General features: G+C 46.6%; 1 long non-coding RNA gene across 1 annotated transcript in view; it reads left to right on the forward strand.

Moving 5' to 3' along the window:
* The window catches only part of LOC140740958 (uncharacterized), a 41,826-nt gene extending 35,773 nt beyond the window's left edge, over positions 1 to 6,053 (forward strand). The window contains exon 3 of the long non-coding RNA XR_012101971.1: positions 6,027 to 6,053. This is a non-coding gene — a long non-coding RNA (uncharacterized lncRNA). The remainder of the gene's footprint in view (positions 1 to 6,026) is intronic.
* The last annotated feature ends 8,877 nt before the right edge of the window (positions 6,054 to 14,930 follow it).

Raw genomic sequence — 14,930 nt, forward strand, 5'->3', positions numbered from 1 at the left:
GAAGGTTTAGGAACAGCCCCTGCGCGGAAAGGACGCTTGCTGCCCCTGTGTCAGGGTCCACGGAGTGTGGCTAAATATGCCATCGAATTCCGCACCCTAGCAGCCGACTCAGGATGGAATGACGAGGCCCTACGGGAGGCGTTCCGACAGGGTCTCGCAGAAAGGATTCAGGACAAACTGGCAGCGAAAGGTGACACGGACAGCCTGGACGCGTTAATCTCTTTAGCGCCCAGGCTGGACGACCGGTTGCGGGAGCGTTGGAGGGAAAGGACTAGTCACCCAGCTCCTCGGGCAAATCCACGCCGTTTCCCTACCTTCCACCAATTCGCCTTCCTTGGCTCCCCCAAGTTTCCTTCCTGCTCCATCTGTCCACACCGTCCTGGACAAAGAACCGATGCAGCTGGGTCGGACAATACTCCCTTCAGCCCCCCAAACCCGGATGCAGATCCCAGCCACTGTGATCTTCCAGCAACAGTCCTTGCCCCTATCGGCCCTAATTGATTCCGGCGCTGAGGGCAATCTGTTGGATGAGGACATAGCTGCCCCGGCCGGAATCCCTTGGTAACCTCTCACCACCCCCTTGGAAGCCTGGGGCCTGGACGCCGCCCTTAACACTAGTCCTGTCCGGTAACCACCAAGAGAAGGTTAGATTCGATCTAATCCACTCGCCTCAAGTCCCGGTGGTACTAGGATACCCATGGCTGGTCCACCACAATCCACAGATCGACTAGACCACCGGGAGGATAGTCAGGTGGAGTCCAGCATGCCACGCCCACTGTCTACGGTCGGCCCCACCTCCCAGGGAGGCTCCGGCGACCCCGCCAGTCTCCAAAGACCTTGACCTCTCCCGGGTACCCGCTGAATACCACGACCTGGGACAGGTGTTCAGCAAACAACCAGCACTTGCCCTGCCTCTGCACCGCCCTTATAATTGTGCCATCGACCTTCTCCCTGGGGCCCTGCTACCCACCAGTCGCCTCTGTAATGTATCGCGACCAGAGAGGGAGGCCATGGAGAAATACCTGGGCGAGTCCCTCGCAGCGGGCCTCATCAGGCCCTCTTCCTCCCCTGTGGGTGCCGGGTTCTTCTTTGTGGAGAAGAAAGATGGGTCGCTTCGCCCCTGCGTCGATTATCGAGGCTTGAACAATATTACCATTAAGAACAAGTACCCCTTACCTCTCATTAGTTTAGCCTTTGACCCGCTGCACGGAATGACCATCTTTTCCAAGCTGGACCTACGGAATGCCTACCACCCCGTTAGGATACGGGAAGGGGTTGAGTGGAAGACACCCCTCTGGGCCATTTTTAATATCTTGTAATGCCGTTTGGCCTTACTAATGCTCCCGCCGTTTTCCAGGCCTTTATCAACGATGTGTTAAGGGACTTCATTAACCGTTTCGTGTTCGTCTATCTAGACGACATTCTGATTTTTTCCCGCAGCCTGCAAGAACATGTTCGCCATGTCCGTAGAGTCCTTCAGAGGCTGTGGGAAAACCAACTGTTTGTGAAGGCGGAGAAATGTGAGTTTCATGTCCGTTTGGTCAGCTTCCTAGGGTACATCATCGAAGACGGGCAGGTGAGAGTAGACCCCGAGAAGATCCGTGCGGTGGAGGAATGGCCTAGGCCAACGACCCGCAAGCAACTCCAGCGGTTCCTAGGGTTGCGAACTTCTACCGCCGTTTTATCAGGGACTACAGTCGGGTGGCAGCCCCCCTCACCACTTACTTCGCCCTCCACACCCTTTTCTTGGGACACCGAAGCGGAAGCAGCATTTACTAACTTAAAGAGATGCTTTACCACCGCCCCCATCCTGATCCATCCGGACCCGTCCCGACAAATCATCGTGGAGGTGGACGCTTCAGATTCCGGGGTAGGAGCAATCCTGTCCCAACGGTCGGGTACAGACGAAAAGGTTCATCCCTGTGCTTTCTTTTCCCGCGGGACGGAATTATGATGCGGGAAATTGAGAGCTATTGGCGGTCAAACTGGCATTGGGAGAGTGGAGGCACCGGCTGGAGGAGGCAGAGCATCCATTCTTCGTCTGGATAAATCACAAAAACCTGGAGTATATTCAGACCGCCAAGCGCCTGAACTCCCGCCAGGCCCGTTGGGCATTATTCTTTGGGCGATTCAAGTTTACCATCACTTACCGCCCAGGGTCCAAGAACGGAAAGCCGGACGCGCTCTCCCGCCAATATGACTCCAGTGAGGACACCTCCAGTCCAGAAACTATCATCCCCCGCCCTGCGTGGTGGCTTCCCTCACCTGGGAGATCGAGTCCGTGGTAAAGGAAGCCCAACGGGATGACCCGGACCCAGGTATGGGACACAGCGACCGCCTCTATGTGCCCGGACGCATCTGATCTCAGGTCCTCCAGCGTCTCGATTTGCCTGACTCCCCGGAAGTAATCGAACCCTGGCACTCCTGAGAAGACATTTTTGGTGGCCCTCCATGGAGGCAGACACCCGCTCCTACGTCGCGGCATGTCCCACTTGTGCCCGGGGGAAGGCCTCTCATCGGCCGCCTGCGGGATTGCTTCGCCCCCTGCCTGTTCCTGGCCGCCCATGGTCGCACATCGCCCTGGACTTCGTTACGGGTCTGCCCAAATCCCGCGGGAATACAACCATCCTCACCGTGGTAGACAGATTTTCGAAGGCTGTGCATTTTGTAGGCCTACCTAAACTCCCCTCGGCCCAAGAGACCACTGACCTCCCTGTCCGCCACGTCTTCCGCCTCCACGGAATCCCCGCCGACGTCGTCTCGGACCGAGGTCCCCAGTTCGTCTCCAAGGTGTGGAGAGCATTCTGCCGAGCCCTGGGTGCATCAGTCAGCCTGTCATCCGGCTTCCACCCCCAGACTAATGGACAGACGGAGCGGGCTAACCAAGACCTGGAAGCAACGTTGCGTTGTGTGACCGAAATCAACCCAGCCACCTGGAGCAACCAACTCCCGTGGGTCGAGTATACCCACAGCTCCCTCGTGAGTTCAGCCGTAGGAAAATCCACGTTCGAGTGCTCACTGGGGTACCATCCCCCGTTGCTTCCCGCGCAGGAAGCAGAGATTACTGTACCATCCGTCCGCGATCATATTGACCGGTGCCGCAGGATTTGGGAGGAGACACGTGCGGCCCTAGCCCGTTCAACAGATCGCTACAAGGAAACAGCCGACCGACACCGGACCCCGGCACCGGAGTACCAACCTGGGCAGTTGTTATGACTGTCCTCCAGAGACATTCTGCTCAAGAATGAGCATAGAAAACTCACTTCTCGCTTCCTAGAACCGTTCAGGGTCAAACGGGTTATCAATCCTATGGCGGTCCCACTGAAGATATCAAGTTCCCTACGCATCCACCCTACCTTCCATGTTTCCCAAGTTAAACCAGTCTCCTCAGCCCCTTGTGTCCACCATCCGATACTCCCCCACCAGCCCGAATCATTGACAACCATCCGGCTTACACAGTCTGACAACTACTGGATGTGCGCCGAAGGGGCAGAGGGTTCCAGTACTTGGTGGATTGGGAAGGGTATGGTCCAGAGGAGCGTTCCTGGGTTCCCCGCTCCTTTATCCTGGACCCTTCCCTCATCCAGGACTTTTACCGAGACCATCCCAACAAGCCAGGAAAGTCGCCGGGAGGCTCCCTTTGAGGAGGGGGTACTGTCATGGTCCTGGCTGGCATTTCCCACCTCTTCCCTTTCCTCCCTAATTGGTCCTTAATCTCCACACTTGATTCTCAATTCTCAATTCCTCGCACCTGGTTTCCATTAGCCACCGGAGGATAAGACCCCAACACCTCCAGTCAGCCCTTGCCAGTTTGTTGGTCGACACTCAGAGAGAGAGAGAGAGGAACCTTGCTTCAAGTCTTCAACCCCATCTCTTTCTGTAAACCAAGTCTCCCAGGTCCTGACTCAGCCTGGTCTGAATTCTACACTCGCTACGGAGATTCTGCCTCCTGATCCTGCCTCCGCATCGGAGTCCTGCACTTGGGTCCGTTTTCCTGCCACGTCCGTGCCACACTCCTATATTTTACTTCCTTAGTTATCCAAGGCTGGCTCGCCCCACACTTACTGTCCTTACTCTTGACTGGAATATACTTTTGTTGAGCACTGTGAAAAAACTCTATGAAAGTATTCCACTTCCTCAACTGTCCGACTAAATAGCCAGTGCTCCCAATCCACATTAACCAACTCCTCCCTCATCCCGTTGTAGTCTCCCATCACTCTTTCCAAGAGGATCCCTGACTACAAGATCATTAATCTTACCTGTCTCATTCCACAGGACTAGATCTAAGAAAGCATTTTCCCTCACAGGTTCACTAACATCTGCTCAAGAAAGCCCTCACGGATGCATTCTACGAAGTCCTCCCCAAAACGTCCTTGACCAAACTGATTCACCCAATCTATGTGGAAGTTAAAATCCCCCATGACAACTGCCATTCCATTCTTACAAGCCTCAGTAATTTCTTGCTTAATCACCTTTGCCACTGCAATATTTTTATTAGGTGTCTTACAGGCAACTCCCAACAGTGCTTTTTTTTCCCTTTATTATTCTTAATCTCTACCCATATGGACTCAACATTCTGCTCCATAGATCTTATATCGTCTCTCACAATCACCCTGATCTCATTCTTAATTAAGATTGCCACCCGACCTCCTTTCTCTTCCTGCCTATCTTTCTGTTCAACCTGATACCCTTGAAAATTTAATTCCCAGTCATCTGTACCTTAGAACCAGGTTTCTGTAATGGCCACTAAGTCACATGCCTTGGAACTGATCTGTGTCACAAGTTCACTAACCTTGTTTCTAATACTCCGGACATTTAGATAAAGTGTCCTCATACTCATTGTCCTTTTAGAATCTAGTGACCTATGCGATTTTTGCTTTTTACCTTTATACACTCTACTCTTACTTTTCTCTTCACTAACAATAACTTTGGTCTCTGCATCAATTCCCTCTTTGTTTCTGAGTGTGTTCCCATCTCCCTGCCATATTAGTTTAAAATCTCCCCAACAGCACTGGCAAACAATCTCCCTAGGACATTGATCCCAGCCCTGCCCAGATGTAGACTGTCCCGATGGTACAGGTCCCACCTCCCCCAGAAGTGCTTTACTGCTCTCGGCAGATTCTGTCAGCCCAGAGCACAGCAGTTCCCGTTCCAGGCTGAGATGCAACCCAGCAGAATACCCAGACACTGTTGTGTTACCCTATTGCCATCTTGCACTTCAATCTGCCTGGAAGCCAGCAACCGGAGCAAAAATAGATGATCTGACTGCCCAAATAACAGCAAGAATGGAGTGATAGGCGAGTTTTATGTTGTTGCAGCAGTGGCCTCGATCGTAAATCGCATGAGTTTAACTGGAGACCTGCCGGTGGTATTTGGACAGTATGTTCCTGAAGTTTGTTTGATTAAAGTCACCAGCAATGTTGAACAGGGTATCAGGCATTTGCTGTCTTCAAAGGTTGACGACTGAATATAATTTGTCCTGTACTACCTGAGTGTCAGTTGAAGTACTGTGTACACAATAAACAAGATGGTGAATTCCACAGGTCGAGCAAAATGTATGTAAAACCTTATTTAAATTCCAGTTTACTCACTAAATGTAAATTCACCGCGGCCATGTGAAATTTATACTCAGTTTGGAAAATCGATGGCAGATAGAAATTGATTTGGGCAAGTCTAAGTTAATGAACATTCGGAAAACACAGACCATTAGGAACTGCAGAGTAATTGGAAGGATCCTTAGGCAGGTTGATTGAGTATCGTTTACAGCTCTGGTCATCAAACTACAGGAATGATGAGTGTCATCGTAAGAAGCTGAAGGAAAGTAGATAGTCTCGGCTATTTCGCACAAGAATGTAGATTCCCAGGAGAGACTTTATAGAGTGTTTGATAATCATTAAGTGACAGATGGTCCAGGTCTATTCCAAGTTCAAGTCAGTCTAAAAGTAAGACGATTGAGCTGAAATTGAAAGATTCAGAGCACTGGATCAGTTCTCTAACAGTGGATTGTGATTTTTCTTTCCTTACAGAGTGTTGCAACAGTGGAGAGTGTAAAGGTCAGTAACTAAACCTTAAACATTGTGAGAGACATTCAGCTCTTTGAATCCTTTCCCATTTAACCAACGTCTGATAAATACTGATGCTCATTCAGGGAACCTGGCAATTATTAACTGCTTTCCTCGGCTACGTGTTTTCCCAAAGTAAATCCAGATGAAATACAATACAAGTGATTCCAATTTTGGGTGCGGGGTGAGGGGAGGGTTTGCAGAATGAGGTATGGTAAGTACCCACATCAGACATTACGGTGCATGGTCCAGACACAGTGTGAGGTCAGTGGTGCTCTGGTTGTCAGGTGGGATCCTACAAACTGCTCACCAACTGTGACCATGTGTGTGAGGTGACTGAATCTTACCCATGATGCACCATGTCAGTGCTTTCCTCCACCATTGATCCCATAGTGATCACCTCCCACTGTCACTCACCGTGACCAAGGATGACTGCACAGACCCAGCAAACACTGGGCCTCCATCCTTCTCCTCAACTCATTAAGCAGGGTGTCCAGATCCACACCAAAAACCACAATGCTGCAAATCTGAAGTTAAAACACAAACGCTGGGAATGATTGTTGGGAGGAGGAAAGCGTGTGAAATGAGACACAAGGTTAATGTTTTTGCTCAGTCATCTTCTTCAGAGCTGGAGAAGTGAACAGAATTGAATTTGTATGTTATCACAAGAGGACGTCTACCCTTTATTTCCAGCCTAAAGTGCTCTCAGTGGAATAGTTTCCAAGGCAGTTTAACACTTAACCACATTGTTTCAGATCATGCAGAGACACAACTGCAGCATGATGGGAGATTTCCACCCATGAACAATGTTTGTCAACAACACAGTCTTTTATGTTTGTGCCATTGTCAAGTTTGGAAGCCTGTTTTCACATTTATAGCAAATTATGTTATTTTGGTGTAAAACAGTGTGCATTATTAACAAGGAAGCTCACACGGTAAATTGTTTACATGATATTAATAAATACAACAAGAATGAGTGTAAAACAGCAGAATGGTGTGAAAATGACAGTGAAATCTGAGGAAGTTCAGAAGAAAATACTAAAGTGAGAATAACCAAGGGAGGTCAAGTTAGGAATGAGAATGTGGCAGCACGTCAGGGAAGAGATGTGAAAGAGGTGATTGATTCAAACATTTGTTAGCAGTGGGGAGGAATTTGTTCTTAATCTGGGCATCCAGGCTTTCACGTTCCTGTATCCTCTCTCAGAGGGTAGAATAGAGAAAATGTTATGGCCAAGGATGCAGTTGTCTTTGCAGATACTACGAGCCTTCCCAAAGCAGCACAGCATGAAGATGAGTGGGTGGAAGGACCTGATGTATCTGCAATTGTCTGGCCTGTGTTTAGAACATTAGAACAGAAGAAATAGAAGCAGGAATAGGCCACCCGTCCCACTGAGCCTGCCCCTCTATTGAATAAGACCATGGCTGATATGTCTGTAAACTCAGCTCCATCCACCTGCCTTTTCCCCTACTATGTAAAAATCTATCTACCTGTATCTTAAATATATTTAGCGAAGAAGCCACAGCTGCTTCCCTGGCCAGAGAATTCCACAGATTCACCACTCTCTGGGAAAAACAGTTTCTCCTCATCTCCGTCCTGAATCGTCTCCCCTGAAACTTGAGACATTGTCCCCTAGTTCTAGTCTCACCTACCAATGGAAACAACTTTCCTACTTCTATCTTATCTATCCCTTGCAAAATGTATATGTTTCTATAAGATCCCCTCTCATTCTTCTGAATTCCTGAGAGTATACTGGCAGTTGACTGAGTCTCTCCTCATAGTTTAACTCCTTCGTCTCTGGAATCAACCTGGTGAACCTCCTCTGTACTGCCTCCAAAACCAGTATATCCTTCCTCAAGTACGGAGACTAGAACTACACACAGTACTCCAGTACTGGAGCGGTACTAATATTCTTGCAGGAAAGTTCGCTATTGCTTCTTGGGAGTGTTTAAACTAAATTTGTAGGGGGCGGGGATCCAGAATGACAGAGAGGATAGCGAGAGGAAGAATAAAGGACAGGTAGGGACTACACGGTTCCGGAATATTAAGTGTGTAGTAGAGAAAGGAGAGGCGGAACAAATGATAAGGAGGACACATGTACAGAGGGATGGTCTGACGGAACATGGAGTTAAATGTGCAGAAAGTATAGGTAAATTTAGGAAGGACAACAAAATTCTAGGGGCGTATAGCCTGATGGGAGTTCAGGGAGCTGGGTTAAGCACAATAGGCAGTGATTCAAACAGAGAGAGGAGAAATGGGCTAAAATTTCTATATCTGAATGCACGAAGTGTCAGAAATAAGGTGGATGAGCTTGAAGCTCAGGTGCGAATGGGTAACTATGATGTTGTTGGGATAACGGAGACACGGCTGCAGGGGGATCAGACCTGGGAAATGAATGTACAAGGGTATACGTGCTATCGTAGGGACAGAAATGTGGGCAGAGGGGGCAGGGTGGCCCTGCTGGTGAGGAATGAGATTCAGTCCTTTGCAAGGGGGGACATAGGATCAGGAGAAGTGGAGTCTGTGTGGATAGAATTGAGGAACAGTAAGGGCAAAAGGACCTTAATGAGTGTTGTCTACAGGCCAACAAACAGTAGCATGGATATTGGGTGCAAGTTGAATAGGGAGTTAACATTGGCATGTGGCAAAGGTAATGTTGCAGTAGTTATGGGGGGATTTCAACATGCAGGTGAACTGGGAGAATCAGGTTGGTGCTGGACCCCAGGATAGGGAATTTGTAGAGTGCCTAAGGGATGCATTCTTGGAACAGCTTGTACGAGAGCCAGCCAGGGACAAGGCTATTCTGGATTTAGTGTTATGTAATGAACAGGATTTGATAAGCGATCTTGAAGTAAAGGAGCCATTTGGAGGTAGTGATCATAATATGATAAGTTTTAATCTGCAATTTGAGAAGGATAAGGGCAGCTCAGAGGTGTCAGTGTTGCAGTTGAACAAAGGAGACTATGGAGCCATGAGGGAGGAGCTGGCCAAAGTTAACTGGATGGATATCCTAGCTGAAAAGACAGTGGAACAGCAATGGCAGGTATTCTTGGGAATAATGCACAAGGTGCAAAATCAGTTCATCCCCCGGAGAAGGAAGGATTCAAAGGGGGGAAAGGGGCCACAGTGGTTGACAAAGGAAGTCAGAGATTGCATAACATTAAAAAAAAGGAAGTATGTCAGAGCTAAGGTGAGTGGGAGGACAGATGATTGGGAAATTTTTAAGGAACAACAGAAGTTTACTAAAAAGGCAATACGGGGAGAAAAAATGAGGTACGAAAGCAAGCTAGCCAGAAATATAAAGGAGGATAGCAAAAGCTTTTTTAGGTATGTGAAGAGAAAGAAGATAGTTAAGAACAATGTTGAGCCCTTGAAGAATGAATTGGGTGAAATTTTTATGGGAAACAGAGAAATGGCAGAAGAATTTAATAAGTACTTTAGATCAGTCTTCACTAAGGAAGACACAAGCAATCTCCCAGATGTATGGATGGGCCAAGGACATGGGGTAACAGAGGAAATGAAACAGATTGACATTAGGAAGGAAACGGTGATGAGTAGACTGATGTGACTGAAGGCTGACAAATCCCCAGGTCCAGATGGTCTGCATCCTAGGGTACTAAAGGAGGTGGCCCTGGAAATTGCGGATGCATTAGTAATCATTTTCCAATGTTCCTTAGATTCAGGATCAGTTCCTGAGGATTGGAGAATGGCTAATGTTATCACACTTTTTAAGAAAGGAGGGAGGGAGAAAACAGAGAACTATCGACCTGTCAGTCTAACATCAGTAGGGGGGAAGATGCTAGAGTCCATTATTAAAGATGAAATAGTGGCATATCTAGATAGCAGTGATAGGATTGGGCTGAGCCAGCATGGATTTACCAAGAGCTAATCATGCTTGACTAATCTATTGGAGTTTTTCGAGGATGTAACCTGGAAGTTAGACAAGGGAGATCCAGTGGATGTAGTGTACCTCAATTTTCAGAAGGCATTTGATAAGGTCCCACAGAGGAGATTGGTGGGTAAAGTCAAAGCTCATGGCGTTGGGGGGAAGACATTGACATGGATAGAAAATTGGTTGGCAGATAGAAAGCAAAGGGTAGCGGTGAATGGGTGTTTCTCGGAATGGCAGGTAGTGACTAGTGGGGTGCCACAGGGCTCAGTATTGGGACCACAGCTGTTTACGATTTATGTCAACGATTTAGATGAAGGCATTGAGAATAACATCAGCAAGTTTGCTGATGATACTAAGCTGGGTGGCAGTGTGACATGTGATGAGGATGTTAGGAGAATTCAGGGTGACTTGGATAGGCTGGGTGAGTGGGCAGATACTTGGCAGATGATGTTTAATGTGAATAAATGTGAGGTTATCCACTTTGGGAGTAAGAACAGGAAGGCAGATTATTATCTGAATGGTGTAAAGTTAGGTAAGGGAGAAATACAAAGAGATCTAGGAGTCCTTGTTCATCAGTCACTGAAGGGGAATGAGCAAGTGCAGCAGGCAGTGAAGAAGGCTAATGGAATGTTGGCCTTTATTACAAAGGGAATTGAGTACAAGAGCAAGGAAATCCTCTTGCAGTACAGGGCCCTGGTGAGACCACCCCTGGAGTATTGTGTACAGTTTTGGTCTCCAGGCTTAAGAAAGGACATCCTGGCTGTAGAGGAAGTGCAGCGTAGATTCACGAGGTTAATTCCTGGGATGTCAGGACTGTCTTACGCAGAGAGGTTTGAGAGACTGGGCTTGTACACGCTGGAATTAAGGAGATTGAGAGGGGATCTGATTGCAACATATAGGATTATAAAGGGATTGGACAAGATAGAGGCAGGAAATATGTTCCAGATGCTGGGAGAGTCCAGTACCAGAGGGCATGGTTTGAGAATAAGGGGTAGGTCATTTAGGACTGAGTTAAGGAAAAACTTCTTCTCCCAGAGAGCTGTGGGGGTCTGGAATGCACTGCCTCGGAAGGCAATGGAGGCCAATTCTCTGGATGCTTTCAAGAAGGAGCTAGATAGGTATCTTATGGATGGGGGAATCGAGGGATATGGGGACAAGGCAGGAACCGGGTATTGATAGTAGATGATCAGCCATGAGCTCAAAATGGCGGTGCAGGCTCGAAGGGCTGAATGGTCTACTTCTGCACCTATTGTCTATTGTCCAGGTGTGGCCTCACCAGTACCCTGCCTAGTTACAGCATGACCTCCCTGCTCTTGAATTCAATCCCTCTAACAATGAAGGCCAACAATGAAGAGGTCCTTCTGCATTTGTACAAGGCCCTGGTGAGACCACATCGGGAGTATTGTGTTCAGTTTTGGTCTCCAAATTTGGGGAAGGACATTCTTGCTATTGAGGGAGTGCAGCGTAGATTCACGAGGTTGATTCCCACGATGGTGGGACTGTCATATGTTGAAAGATTGGAGCGACTGGGCTTGTATACATTGGAATTTAGAAGGATATGAGGGGATCTGTTTGAAACATATAAGATTATTAAGGGATTGGACACGCTTGAGTCAGGAAACATGTTCCCGATGTTGGGGGCGTCCAGAACCAGAGGCCACAGTTTAAGAATAAGGAGTCGGCCATTTAAAACGGAGTTCAGGGAAAACTTTTTCACCCAGAGAGTTGTGGATCTGTGGAATGCTCTGCTTCAGAAGGCAGTGGAGGCCAGTTCTCTGGGTGCTTTCAAGAAAGAGTTAGATAGAGCTCTTAAAGATAGCGGAGTCAAGGGATATGGGGAGAAGGCAGGAACTGGGTACTGATTGTGGATGATCAGCCATGATCACATTGAATGGCGGTGCTGGCTCGAAGGGCTGAACGGCCTACTCCTGCACCTATTGTCTATAACATTCCATTTGTCTTCGTAATAAGCTGTTGGACTTGCAAGCCAACTTTTTGCTTTTTGATTCTTGCACAAATACTCCCAGGTCCCTCTGCACAGCAACATGCTGCAGTCTTTCACCATTTAAATAATAATCTGCTTTTCTATTATTCCTTCCAAAGTGGATGATCTCACATTTACCAACATTGTATTCCATCTGCCAGACCTTGACCCACTCACTTAATCTATCTACCGTATTTATAAAAGCTTTTGCTATCTGTTTTTATATTTTGTGTTAATTTACTTTCATACTCTATCTTCCCTTTCCTTACTTCCTGTTTAGTTGTTCTTTGTTACTTTGTAAAATTTTCCAGATCCTCCACTCTCCCACTACTCTTTCCGACTTTGTACACATGAGCTTTTAATTTAATACTATCTTTTATTTCCTTAGTTATCCAAGGCTGCCTCTCCCCACACTTACTGTCCTTACTCTTGACTGGAATATACTTTTGTTGAGCAATGTGAAAAATCTCTTTGAAAGTATTCCACTTCCTCAACTGTCCAACCAAACAGCCGGTGCTCCCAATCCACATCAGCCAACTCCTCCCTCATCCTGTTGAAGTCTCCCTTGTTCAAGCATAATACACTAGTTTTAGATCTATTTCATCCTCAATCTGTATGAGAAATTCAATCATACTATCATTACTCTTTCCAAGAGGATCCCTGACTACAAAATTGTTAATCTTACCTGTCTCATTGCACAGGACTAGATCTAAGATAGCATTTTCCCTTGTAGGTTCACTAACATCTGCTCAAGAAAGCCCTCACGGATGCATTCTATGAAGTCCTCCACAAAACTGCCTTGACCAAACTGATTCACCCAATCTATGTGGAAGTTAAAATCCCCCATGACAACTGCCATTCCATTCTTACAAGCCTCAGTAATTTCTTGCTTAATCGCCTCTGCCACTGCAATATTTTTATTAGGTGGCCTATAGACAACTCACAACAGTGATTTTTCCCTTTACTGTTCTTTATCTCTACCCAGATGGAAACAACGTTCTGCTCTGTAGATCTTATATCGTCTCTCACAATAGCCCTGATCTCATCATTAATTGAGATTGCCACCGCACCTCCTCTACCTTCCTGTCTATCTTCCAGTATTACCTGATACCCTTGGATTCCCAGTCATCTACATCTTGCAACCAGGTTCCTGTAATGGCACCTAAGTCACATGCCTTGGAAATGATCTGTGTCACAAGTTCACTAACCTTTATTTCTAATACTCTGCACATTTAGATAAAGTGCCCTTATACTCATTGTCCTTTTAGTATCTAGTGACCTATGAAATTATTTCTTTTTACTTTTATGCACTTTACTCTTGCTTTTTTCTTCACTAACACTAGCTTTGGTCTCTGCATCAATTCCCTCTTCATTTCTGTGTGTGTTCCCATCCCACTGCCATATTAGTTTAAAATCTCCCCAACAGCACTAGCAAACAATCGCCCTAGGAAGTTGATCCCGGCCCTGCCCAGATGTAGACTGTCCCGATGGTACAGGTCCCACCTCCCCCAGAAGGGCTTTACTGCTCTCTGCAGATTCTGTCAGCCCAGAGCACAGCAGTTCCCGTTCCAGGCTGAGATGCAACCCAGCAGAATACCCAGACACTGTTGTGTTACTCTATTGCCGTCTTGCACTTCAATCTGCCTGTTAGCCAGCAACCGGAGCACAAATAGATTATCTGAGTGGATAAATAATGGCAAAAATAAACTGATAGTCGAGTTTTATAGTGGTGCAGCAGTGGCCTAGAGCGTTAATTGCCTGAGCTTAACTGGAGACCTGCCGGTGGTATTTGGACAGTATGTTCCTGAAGTTTGTTTGATTAAAGTCACCAGCAATGTTGAACAGGGTATCAGGCATTTGCTGTCTTCAAAGGTTGACGACTGAGTATAATTTGTCCGGTACTACCTGAGAGTCAGTTAAAGTAATATGTAAACAATCAACAAGATGGTGAATTTCATAGGTCGAACAAAATGTACATAAAACCTTATTTAAATTCCAGTTTACTCACTAAATGTAAATTCACTGCGGCCATGTGACATTTATACTCAGTTTGGAAAATAGATGGCAGGTAGAAATTGATTTGGGCAAGTCTAAGTTAATGAACATTCGGAAAACACAGAACATTTAAGAAAGAGATTAGAAAAGCTAAAAGAAGTTACGAGTTTGGTTTGGCAAATAAGGTGGAAATAAATCCGAAAGGCTTCTACAGTTATATTAAAAGCAAGAGGATAGTGAGGGATAAAATTGGTCCCTTAGAGAATCAGGGTGGTCAGCTATGTGTGGAGCCGAGGGAGATGGGAGAGATTTTGAACGATTTCTTCTCATCGGTATTCACTAAGGAGAAGGATATTGAATGGTGTAAGGTGTGGGAAACAAGTAAGGAAGTTATGGAACCTATGACAATTAAAGAGGTGGAAGTACTGGCGCTTTTAAGAAATTTAAAAGTGGATAAATCTCCGGGTCCTGACCGGATATTCCCCAGGACCTTGAGGGAAGTTTGTGTAGAGATAGCAGGAGCTCTGACGGAGATCTTTCAGATGTCATTAGAAACGGGGATTGTGCCGGAGGATTGGCGTATTGCTCATGTGGTTTCATTGTTTAAAAAGGGTTCTAGAAGTAAGCCTGGCAATTATAGACCTGTCAGTTTGACATCAGTGGTGGGTAAATTAATGGAAAGTATTCTTAGAGATAGTATTTATAATTATCTGGATAGACAGGATCTGATTAGGAGTAGCCAGCATGGATTTGTGCGTGGAAGGTCATGTTTGACAAACCTTATTGAATTTTTTGAAGTAGTTACGAGGAATGTTGACGAGGGTAAGGCAGTGGATGTAGTCTATATGGACTTCAGCAAGGCCTTTGACAAAGTTCCACATGGAAGGTTAGTTAAGAAGGTTCAGTCGTTAGGTATTAATGCTGGAGTAATAAAATGGATTCAACAGTGGCTAGATGGGAGATGCCAGAGAGTAGTGGTGGATAATTGTTTATCGGGAT

Source organism: Hemitrygon akajei, chromosome 17 (genome assembly GCF_048418815.1).
Source record: "Hemitrygon akajei chromosome 17, sHemAka1.3, whole genome shotgun sequence".
NCBI classification, from domain to species: domain Eukaryota; kingdom Metazoa; phylum Chordata; class Chondrichthyes; order Myliobatiformes; family Dasyatidae; genus Hemitrygon; species Hemitrygon akajei.